Here is an 11,197-nt window from a genome sequence, read left to right on the forward strand (position 1 = left end):
TCTACCCTTCCTGTGCCCTATAAATGTAACAACAAAGCCTGGATGACAACACATCTGTTTACATCATGGCGTACTGAATATTTTAGGTCCACTACTGAGACCTACTGCTCATCAAAAAAAGATTCCTCTCAAAATATTACTGGGTACATTTAAAATGTACCCAGTCACCCAAGAGCTGTGTTGGAGCTGTGCAGGATTAATGTTGTTTTCATGTCTAATAACACAACATCCATTCTGCAGTCCACGGATCAAGGAGTAATATTAACTTTCAAGAAATACATTTCCTAAGGCTATAGTTGCCACAGATAGCAATTTCTCTGATGGATCTGGGTAAAGTAAATTGAAAACCTTTAGAAAGAAGTCAGCATTCTAGATGCTGTTAAGAACATTTGCGATTCATGGGAAGAAGTCAAAATAACAACATTAATACAAGTTTGGAAGAAATTGATTCCAATTGTCATGGATGACTTTGAGGGATTCAAAACATCAGTGGAGGAAGTAACTGTGGATGTGGTGGAAACGCCAAGTGAACTAGAATAAGAAGTGGAATCTAAAGACATGATTGCATTGCTGAAATCTCATGATAAAACTTGAACAGATGAGGAGTTGCTTTTTATGAATGAGCAAAGAAAGTGGTTTCTTGAGATGGAATCTACTGCTGGTGACGATGCTGTAAACATTGTTGAAATGACAACAAACACTTTAAAAATTACATAAATTTATTTGCTAAAGCAGTGATAGGGTTTGAGAAGATTGACTCCAATTTTGAAAACAGTTCTACTGTAGGTAAAATGCTATCAAACAGCATCACATGCTACAGAGAAATGTAGTGAAGGAAGTGCCAATTGACGTGACAAACTTCATTATTGTCTTATTTTAAGAAGTTGCCACAGCCACTCCAACCTTCAGTAACCACCACCCCGATGAGTTAAGCAACCATCAACATCTACATAAGGCCATCTGAGAGGTGAAGCCAGCTGGACTTCCTGGGTCGAGTAGGGACTTGGAGAACTTTTCTGTCTAGCTAGAGGATTGTAAATGCACCAATCAGCACTCTGTAAAAATGCACCAATCAATGCTCTTTGTCTAGCTAAAGGATTGTAAATGCACCAATCAGCACTCTGTAAAAGCACACCAATCAGTGTTCTGTGTCCAGCTAAAGGATTATAAAGGCACCAATCAGCACTCTGTAAAAACGCACCAATCAGTGCTCTGTGTCTAGCTAAAGGATTGTAAATGCACCAATCAGCATTCTGTGTCTAGCTAAAGTATTGTAAATGCACCAGTCAACACTCTGTAAAAATGCACCAATCAGCACTCTGTGTCTAGCTAAAGGATTGTAAATGTGCCAATCAGCACTCTGTGTCTAGCTAAAGGATTGTAAACGCACCAATCAGCACTCTGTAAAAATGCACCAATCAGCACTCTGTGTCTAGCTAAAGGATTGTAAATGCACCAATCAGTGCTCTGTAAAAGTGCACAATCAGTGCTCTGTGTCTAGTTAACGGATTGTAAACACACCAATCAGCGCTGTGTCTAGCTAAAGGATTGTAAATGCACCAATCAGCACTCTGTAAAAACGCATCAATCAGCACTCTGTGTCTAGCTAACGAATTGTATATGCACCACTCAGCACTCTGTGTCTAGCTAAAGGATTGTAAATGCACCAGCACTCTGTAAAAATGCACCAATCAGTGCTTTGTGTCTAGCTAAAGGATTGTAAATGCACCAATCAGCAGTCTGTAAAAACGCATCACTCAGTGCTCTGTGTCTAGCTAATGGATTGTGAACACACCAATCAGCACTCTGTGTCTAGCTAAAGGATTATAAATGCACCAATCAGCACTCTGTAAAAACACACCAATCAGTGCTCTGTGTCTAGCTAAAAGAGTGTAAATGCACCAATCAGCGCTCTGTAATAATGCACCAATCAGCACTCTGTGTCTAGCTAAAGGATTGTAAACGCACTAATCAGCACTCTGTATGTAGCTGAAGTATTGTAAATGCACCTATCAGCACTCTGTAAAAATGCACCAATCAGCGATCTGTGTCTAGCTAAAGGATTGTAAACACACCAGTCAGCACTCTGTGTCTAGCTAAAGGATTGTAAATGCACCAATCAGCACTCTGTAAAAATGCGCCCATCTGCACTCTGTATCTAGCTAAAGGATTGTAAACACACCCATCAGCACTCTGTAAAAACACCTTAATGCTGGAGTGAACTTGTATTTCCCTTTAGCAGATATTAATTGAGTACCTACCACTGCAAAACCAAGAGCTACATAATTTAGGTACAAACATAAGACACGGTTCCACTCCCCTCAAGGAAATTAGTATCTAATATAAAAAAGAGACATATAGATATGTATTGCCAATACAATAAAATAAAGGGTTGTATTTAGACAGGTCTCCAGGGCAGGCACAGTGGCTCATGACTGTAATCCCACAACTTTGGTAGGTCAAGGTGGGAGGACCAGTTAAGGCCAGGAGTTCAAGACTAGCCTGAGCAACATAACGAGAGCTCATCTCCACAAAAAGAAAAAAAATTTAGCCACATGAGGTGGCTCACCCCTGTAGTCCTACCTACTCTAAAAGCTGAGGTGGAAGGATCTCTTGAGCCCAGGAAATCAAAGCCGCAGTGAGCTTAGTTCATGTCACTGTACTCCAGCCTTGGTGACAGAGTAAGATCCTGTTGCAAGAAAAAAGAAAGAAAAGAAAAAGAAAATAAAAGAGAAAAGAAAAGATAGGTCTCCAAACTTTGTAGATAATATACCCCACTGTGCTTACTTATTTTGAACACGTCCCCTCAGTAGAAGTATTTGTATTTATAAATTATATACATGCAGTGTCATACATGCAGTGTCATAATCAGCTTATATCTTAAAACAAAACATATTTAGGGCAAAGTTTACTGTTACTATACAAATGTAAATTTATATATCAAAGTCTTCTTGCTATTTTTTTTTAAATTTTACTTTAAGTTCCAGAATACATGTGCAGAAGGTGCAGGTTTGTTACGTAGGTACACGAGTGCCATGGTGATTTGCTGCACCTATTGACCCGTCCTCTAAGTTCCCTCCCCTCACCCCCCACCCCCAAACAGGCCCTGATGTGTGTTGTTCCCCTCACTGTTTCCATGTGTTGTCATTGTTCAACTCCCACTTGTGAGTGAGAATATGCGGTGTTTGGTTTTCTGTTCCTGCGTTAGTTTGCTGAAGATGATGACTTCCACCTTCATCCATGTCCCTGCAAAGGACATGATCTCATTCCTTTTTATGGCTGCATAGTATTCCATGGTGTGTATGTACCACATTTTCTTTATGCAGTCTATCATCGATGGGCATTTGAGTTGGTCTTCTTGCTAATTTTGAGTTTTTTAGGCCAACATTTAGCAGGTATGACTAAATAAATCACCATGGTTTTCAGATTGTTCTATTTTGTATTTATCCTAATAATGTGGCTGACAAAGAATGCTGTCAATTTGTTGTTCACTTGTACTTTTGTTATTAGTAATACCTTCAATATTTTTTGCAGTAATCTTTTACATTCATTTTGTGAGGGTTAGTTTATTTCAAACTAGATAATGTGATTGGGAAATCTAACTGGGAACTGTAAACTGCAATATCTTGCCATATGGTGAACAAAAACTAGTAAATGAATGTGTCTTTGTTCACTACTCCATTCCCAGAGCTTTGAGAGGTAAAGGTGGGAGAATCCCTTGAGCCCAGGAGTTTGAGGCTGCAGTGAGCCATTATCATGTCACTGCACTCCAGCCTTGGGTGACAGGGTGTGATCCCATCTTTATTTTAAAAAAAGAATGAGCTACAGATAAATATATTTATAACTTGTATAACATTTCATTTATGTGCATGTTTTACAAGCATCAGGCATTCCAAATTACTTAGATTCATAGGAGTAGTTTCCACTCATAAAGTTTTTCTAAGGAACGAGTTTTTTCATATCTGCCAATGGAACTGGAACTGAAGGCCTAACCATGTTTACATTCATAAGGGTTTTCTTCCCTGTGAGTCTTTCTATGTTTTCAAAAAGAACTGGAAAAACTGAAGGCTTTATCACCTTTCTTACAGTCATAAGTGTTTTCTTCAGTGTGAACCCTCTCATGTCTTTGAAAGCAATTGGGAAATTTGAATCTTTTACCACATTTTTTTTACATTAGAAGAGCTTCTCTCCAGTGTGAGTCCTTTTACGTTTTTGAACATTACTGGAAAAATGGAAGACTTTACCACATTTCTTACATTGATAGGGATTTTCTCCAGTACGAGTTCTTCCACGTTTTTAAAGAGAACTGGGAAAATTGCATGCTTTCCCATGTTTCTTGCATTCACAGAGTTTCTCTCCAGTGTGAGTTCTTTCATATGATCAAAGGGAACCAGAGCATCTGAAGACTTTACCATATTTCTAACATTCATAGAGTTTTTCTCCACTGGGAGTCCTTTCATGTTTTCTAAGGAAACTGGAACATCTGAAAGGTTTAGCACATTTTGCACATTCATAAGGTTTTTCTTCAGAATAATATTTTTCATGTCTTTGCATGGAACTGGAACAACTGAAGCCGTTACCACATTTCTTACATTCATGGAGTTTCTCTCCGATATGAGTTCTTTTATGTTTTTGAAGGGAACTGGAAAGACTGAATTCTTTGCCACATTTCTTACGTGCATAGGGGTTTTTAAACCACTGTGAACCCTTTTATGTCATTAAATGAAACTGGGACAATGGGATGCTTTCCTACATTGCTTACATTCATAGGGTTTTTCTCTAGTGTGAGTTCTTTCATGTATTCTACGAGTACTGAAGAAACTGAAGGCTTTACTACATTGTGTACATTTATAAGCTTTCTCTCCTGTGTGCATTCTCTGATGTTTTACAAAATGAACTGAGAAAATCAAAGTGTGTGTTACTCTATTTCTTTGAACAGTCTTGAGAGACATTAAGGCTTTCCCACATTGTTTACATTTATGTGACTTATCTCCACATTCCCTACACTCATGGTTTGTGTCCAGTGTGACATATGATGTGCCTGTCAGGGGACGAATGACATGAAAATTTTTCCACACATACTACATTCACATGGTTTTACTCCGGTAGGACTTTTCTTGTTCATATTAAGATTTGGAATCTGGCTGAAGGTTTCCCCATGATGACTACCTTCTTTACTTTCACACAGTCTCTCCATGATATAACTTCTTAGATTTCTCCCAGGATTTTTGAACTGATCTCCAATGTTCTGATCTTCCTATTTGTTTCCTACAGAAGCCAAGTTCCTGGAGGTTTTCTCCATCACATCTCTGTAGACATTCTTCTGAGAAGGATCCAGCAAAGCCCACTTCTCCTGAGTGCATTTCCTGCCACATCTTCAAAAGGCCACTGAGTCCATTTCCCAGCTTCTGGTATCTCTCAATGTCCTATCTATGGATCTCTCAGTACCTTCAGTTCACAGGGCAACAAAGGCTATGACAGAGCCACTTGGGACCTCTGGCAGCAGGGAAGATAAAGCAGTGGAGATGAAATCACCAGACACTCTTATATTTCTATTTGCAACTCCAATGTCTAATTTAAAAAACCCAGAGTATATTTCTCTAGTTTTGGACACCATTGCATCGGTTTGTTCTATGATCAGAAAATGAATTCCTGAATTTTGAAAGATATCACGAAAAAGTGAGAACTAAAATACAAATCATTTTCCATTGCTTTCTGATCCTTCAGCAGGAAATCATCTCACCATGCTGTCTCAAATTCAATCACCAAGCCTTCTAGCTGAGCTTTTACTATATTTACTCTCTATATATATCTATACCTATATCTATCTATCTATCTATCTATATCTATCTATCTATCTATCTATCTATCTATCTATCTATCTATCTATCTATCTATCTATTTTGAGACACAGTCTCTCTCTGTCACTCAGGCTGGAATGCAGTGGCACAATCATGGCTCACTGCAGCCTTGACTTCCCAGGCTCAAGCAATCCTCCCACCTCAGCCTCCCAGGTAGCTGAGACTACAAGCATGTGCCACTACACCTGGCTAGGTTTTTTCTATTTTTATAGAGATGGAGCCTTATTATGTTGCCCAGGCTGGTTTTGAACTCCTGGGCTCAAGTGACCCTCCCACCTCAGCCTCCCAAAGTACTGGGATTACAGGCATGAGCCACCATATCCAGCCTATATTTACTCTATATTTAAATATCACTTAGAAAGAGTGTAAGAGGTCATAAGTTGATTACCAGATTAAAAAAAAATAGTTCTATTAATTGAGTAAGATTACATAGCTCATGTTTGACAACTTTGTTGAGGGACTTACTGGGTTTCAAGTGATTACACTTTGCTCTGAATCATATCCTCAAGATTGCAGATCTAAACAAAAAATGTAATGCATTAAACCAAACATATCTTTAAGGAAGCATGATGTATTGGAAAGAGTTTTGTAGTCAGACAGGTTTGAATACTGGCTTAGCTATGTAGGACCTGTGTGGCCTTGGAAAAGTGCCTTAACTCTCTGAGTTTCAGTTTCCTCATGTGTTAAATGGAGATAATATCATATATCTTATCAGGATTTCTTGTAAAAGATTGTAATAAATAAGTGTTCAATACTTAAATATCAATTACCATTTAAAATGAATAAAATTATGTGTGAATGAAGGAATTTTGCAGCTTAGCATTCCATAGTAATTACACATTTTAGGAGATCTTTCATGAAGGGGCTAGTGTAGTAGCTCATTAATTCAATTATTTATTGAGCACCCATTCTATGCTGAGCATTGTGCTGCATGTGGTAGTGGATATCATGCTCTCAAGGAATACAGTAGGGTAGACTAAACTGCTATAATAAATTAACCCAAATATGTAATGGTTCAAATGCAACAGAGGGTCAATTCTTGTTTGTACAGCAACCAGGGTGAACATGGAGGTCACTAGGTGGCCTTTCTACTTTCAACATGTGGTTTCCAATGTTGGTTTGGTTTTCACCATTCCTTTCTGTGGAGAGTCAAATAAAGTTCTGAAGTGCATCTGTGGAGGTTCTATGGGCAAGTCTTGGAATTAACACATGTAACTTCTGCTCCCATTCGACTGGAGCGAATTTAGTCAGATGGTCTAACCTAACTGCAAGAGAGGCGGGGAAATGTAGTCTAAGCTGTGTGCCCAGGAAAAAGGGGAGAATAGATATTGGTAGACAATAATAATAAATCCAATTTATTATACCTCTATCTGTGTTTTATTTATTCAAACTGTTATTTTTCAAATGGATCATAGAAGAACTTCATACTAAAGCATATGATTTCCTTATGGCCTGGCAAGGTTAGTATTTTCTCTCCCTCTTTCTCCTTCTCTTTCCCCAGTCCATCTTTAAGACTGAGGTGGCCTTAAATAGAGTTAAGCCTCTATGTAGTCCTTCTGGCCTCTCATATTTCTGAAGGCCATCTTGGCTGTCTCCTAGAGTTCCCTAGAGCAACAAGGCAGAAGTATCTGCCCCTATAGTACATACTGCTCCCCTGCAAAAATGGAGAAAAGCCAATCAAATAGAATACACATACACGCAAGCGTGCACGCGTGCACATGAGCGAGAGAGAGAGAGAGAGACTTGCCAAACAGATTCTGTATAACTTTTTAAAAACTTGTTCTTAAGCCTGCATCACAGATATGATAATCATATTTCACTGTAAAAGAATTCAAGAATAAGCTAGCAATCAGGTGATTATACATACAAGATGAGTTTCCTAAAATAGATAAAAATTCTCTTTCCCTGAATGCAATGGTCGAGCAAATGTCTCTTGTGGGAGAGGTTCTTATGTTATTGTTTGTTGTTTGGATGGATTGGAAGAGTCTTTATCACTCTGAGAATGGAATTATAGCTCTCAGTAAAGTTTGCAAATCTGTCCCTTCTTGAGTGTGTGTGTGTGTGTGTACATTTAGGTATTGTACTCCCTCCTGCAACCCCCCACACACTTACCCACCACACACTTTCCTGGTGAGAGTACTAACATCTTCTGGGAATTGACCAAGTACAAAACCTAGTCATACTGAGATAGCTAGCAGAATGAGTTTTTTGGGGGGAAGAAGATATGAAAGTGAGAGGTATGGAAGTAGGGACACAAAGAACACCGTTATAGAAATGGTGAATGAAATTCCATTAAATCATCAGTAATTCATTCTTTGGGCCTCAAAAGCATTCTAGTCTGCAATAGACATTTAGTAAAATGCAAAAGCCTGGGGGAGGGATAATACTTTTAGATGTGCCCACTAATATGTCTACTAGAGGAAACAGCTGATGAGACAGCAAATGGCAAGGCCCTATAAGAAGGAAATCAGGCTAGGCATGAACAGGGGAAAAGTGAAAATGTAGGAGGGTGGGGATGGGAAAGGAGGATGAATAGGAATAGAAGGCACCAAGATAAGAGTTTATCTGCTTCATAAATTCGATTGGGTCCATGTTCAGATCTTCTGGTTCCCTCTTTTTCTTTTTCTGCAGTTTCTTAATGCTATTTTATATTTCTTTTCCAAATCTCTATTTTTTTAACTACTAAATCAGATCCAGGGTTGATCTAGAAGACTGAAAGATGTGGAATCGGTGTGAAGTTTCTGGGCACAAATAGAGGAAGAATGCAACAGTAGAAAGCCAAGTTATAAGTCGAGCAAATGTCTCTTGAGAAAGAGAAATATGAAGTACAGGCAAATAGGTATTATGGCATTTTCTCTTTTTCCCATCAGAGTTTCAATCTCAGTTTGTTTTCTCACACCAAATAACATTCAGAATCAAAATTACATTACGCCAGTGTTAGAACAGAAGAAACTGGGAGATAGTCCAAGGAGAGAACATTAAAAAAAAAAAAAAAAAAAAAGATCCGGGAAGATTGAGTTACAAGCTTTTTGCTCATTCCACAAAATAAAGTATGCTAGAATTCTTGAGGTTTCATTTAAAGTTTCATAAGTCTATCATTTATGTTAAAATATTTTCAACATGATAAACACTTTGTAGCTGAAAGGTTTCACTTTCCTAGGAATATATGACAGACATCTTTGTTTACATATCATGACTTGAAAAACTCTAATGAAAATAGAGATCTTATTACCAATGTTAAAATACTGCACATACTGTTATTCTTGGAAGGCACAGATCATGACCGTAATTAAGGAAATGTTCTTAAGAACCCAGTGTCTTCTTGGATGTTGTTTATTAGTGCATAGCCAGTTGTGCATGCTCCTCCATGTCATGGTGTTGGCTTATTTTCTCTCTTTGTTCATTATTTTTTCTCCTCTAGGGGATTTATTTTTAGAATCTATTGAAATTAAAGAGTTCAGTGGAATTGAACATAATAAATAAAAATGGCTTGACAGAAAAACAAAGAAATTCAAGAACAAAAATACTTGATTTATCTTTGTGGGACAAACTTGGCTTCTAAGGAAAAAGAACCGTTTTATCTAATTAACTTTCGCAATTCCTTAAGAGTTAGCCTCTGGGGTGATTATTCTTGTTTGAGAAATTAAATGGCTCTAGTGACTTCATAAAGCTTATCAAAAGTAGGTACACAGACCAGTAGAGCCAGGGAGCAGCGTGGGGCGGAGGTGCAGGATGGGGGATGAGGGGCCATGGCGCAGATCCCTACCCACCCAGCGGCCCTGAGAAAGAGAAGAGGGCCGCTCCAGCCACCCAGCGCCACCTGGCCCGAAGCCCTTGCCGCCTTTGTCATCTTAGCCCGTCGAGCCGGGGAGCCCTGGCAGAGCCCTCGCTCTCCTGGTCAGGGTTCCACGTCGCGGAAGGCAGAAGCTATGGATCCTGGGTAGCAGCCACCATCTCAGCCGTCCCTCGAGGGCCAAGGGCAGCCGCCTGCGCAACCCCCCAGGGGCAGGGTCCGCCGTCCAGGCCCAGGCAACCAGCACCCCAACCTCCCCGGCGACCCAGGCGGCGCCATAGGCATTCTTCACCGGGCACCAGATCGTGCACGTCCAGGAGGACTTGGAGACCTACTCGGAGGCGCCCTTGAGCGCCGTCATGAACCCTAAGACGGCCAACATACCCCAGACCATGCCCATGAGGCTCTGGAAGCTGCCTGACTCCTTCAAGCCACAGGAGCCCAAATCCCACTCTGGACAGGCCAGTACTGACAAAGGCACTTCAGGAGCCCTGACTTCACAGCATGTTCCAGCTCTCTGCAGCTTCTCTCCAGCTTCTCTGCAGTTGGGAGCTGTTTCTCCTGGGACTGCCACTAGAGCAGTCTGGCCCAGCTGCTACACCCACAGCTCAACATCTTCAACAGTCCTCTTTGGAGATACCTGATGATGTACCTCTGCCAGCAAGCTGGGAGATGGGGAAGACATCTTCTGGCAAGCGAAACTTCTTAAAACACATCAATCAGACAACATGGCAGGACCCCAGGAAGGCCATGCCCTCTCAGATGAACATTACAGCCCCCACCAGTCCACCAGTGCAGCAGAGTATGAACTTGGCCTCAGGTCCTCTTCCTGCTGTAGGGGAACAAGCCATGACTCAAGATGAAGAAATTACTATCTAAACCATGAAAACAAGACCATCTCTTGGCAAGACCCAAGGCTTGACCCTTGTTTTGGTAAAGGGTCATCTCCAAACCTTTTTAGATGTTTTTGATTACCATCTTTTGTATATGAATTTGGGAAAGCACATTTAAATAAAATTGCATTGCTTTATAGTATTTTTTAAAAGTAGGTACAGAAATCCTTTGACAACAGATCTTCCCTAGAGTTTTAATCCAAGTTTGCCCAAATATTCCAAAGTAAGACTGCCAATGTGCAGCCCAAGGAATGATTGATTGATTCCTGGTTATCTCTAGGTTAAACTATTTTGCTCTCTGTCATGTCCACCAGAAACGTGAGTGTTGTTCATATTACTCCAGTTTCCTCTCTGTGATCCAAGTAGAAATATAAAAGAAAATGAGAGGGAGGAGCTTCATTTAAAAAATCAAATGGAACAACAGTAGGAAATGATACCCTTTAGGCAACTCAAATTCAATATATGTAGAACTTATCTTCTCTACTCCAAATCTGCTTCTCCTACTAACTTACATTGCTAATGGCATCACCATCAATATGGTTCAAGTCCTAAAGCCTAGAATAGTCTTGACATCTCCAATGCCCACATGTAGCCACTTATCAAGTTCTCTTTATTTCACCTCAAAAAAAATCTCTCATCAGTCCCTTCCT

General features: G+C 39.9%; 1 pseudogene; it reads left to right on the forward strand.

Moving 5' to 3' along the window:
• The first annotated feature begins 9,790 nt into the window (after positions 1-9,790).
• Positions 9,791-10,625, forward strand: LOC100448671 (transcriptional coactivator YAP1-like; annotated as a pseudogene).
• Positions 10,626-11,197: the final 572 nt, after the last annotated feature.

Source organism: Pongo abelii, chromosome X (genome assembly GCF_028885655.2).
Source record: "Pongo abelii isolate AG06213 chromosome X, NHGRI_mPonAbe1-v2.0_pri, whole genome shotgun sequence".
Lineage (NCBI taxonomy): Eukaryota > Metazoa > Chordata > Mammalia > Primates > Hominidae > Pongo > Pongo abelii.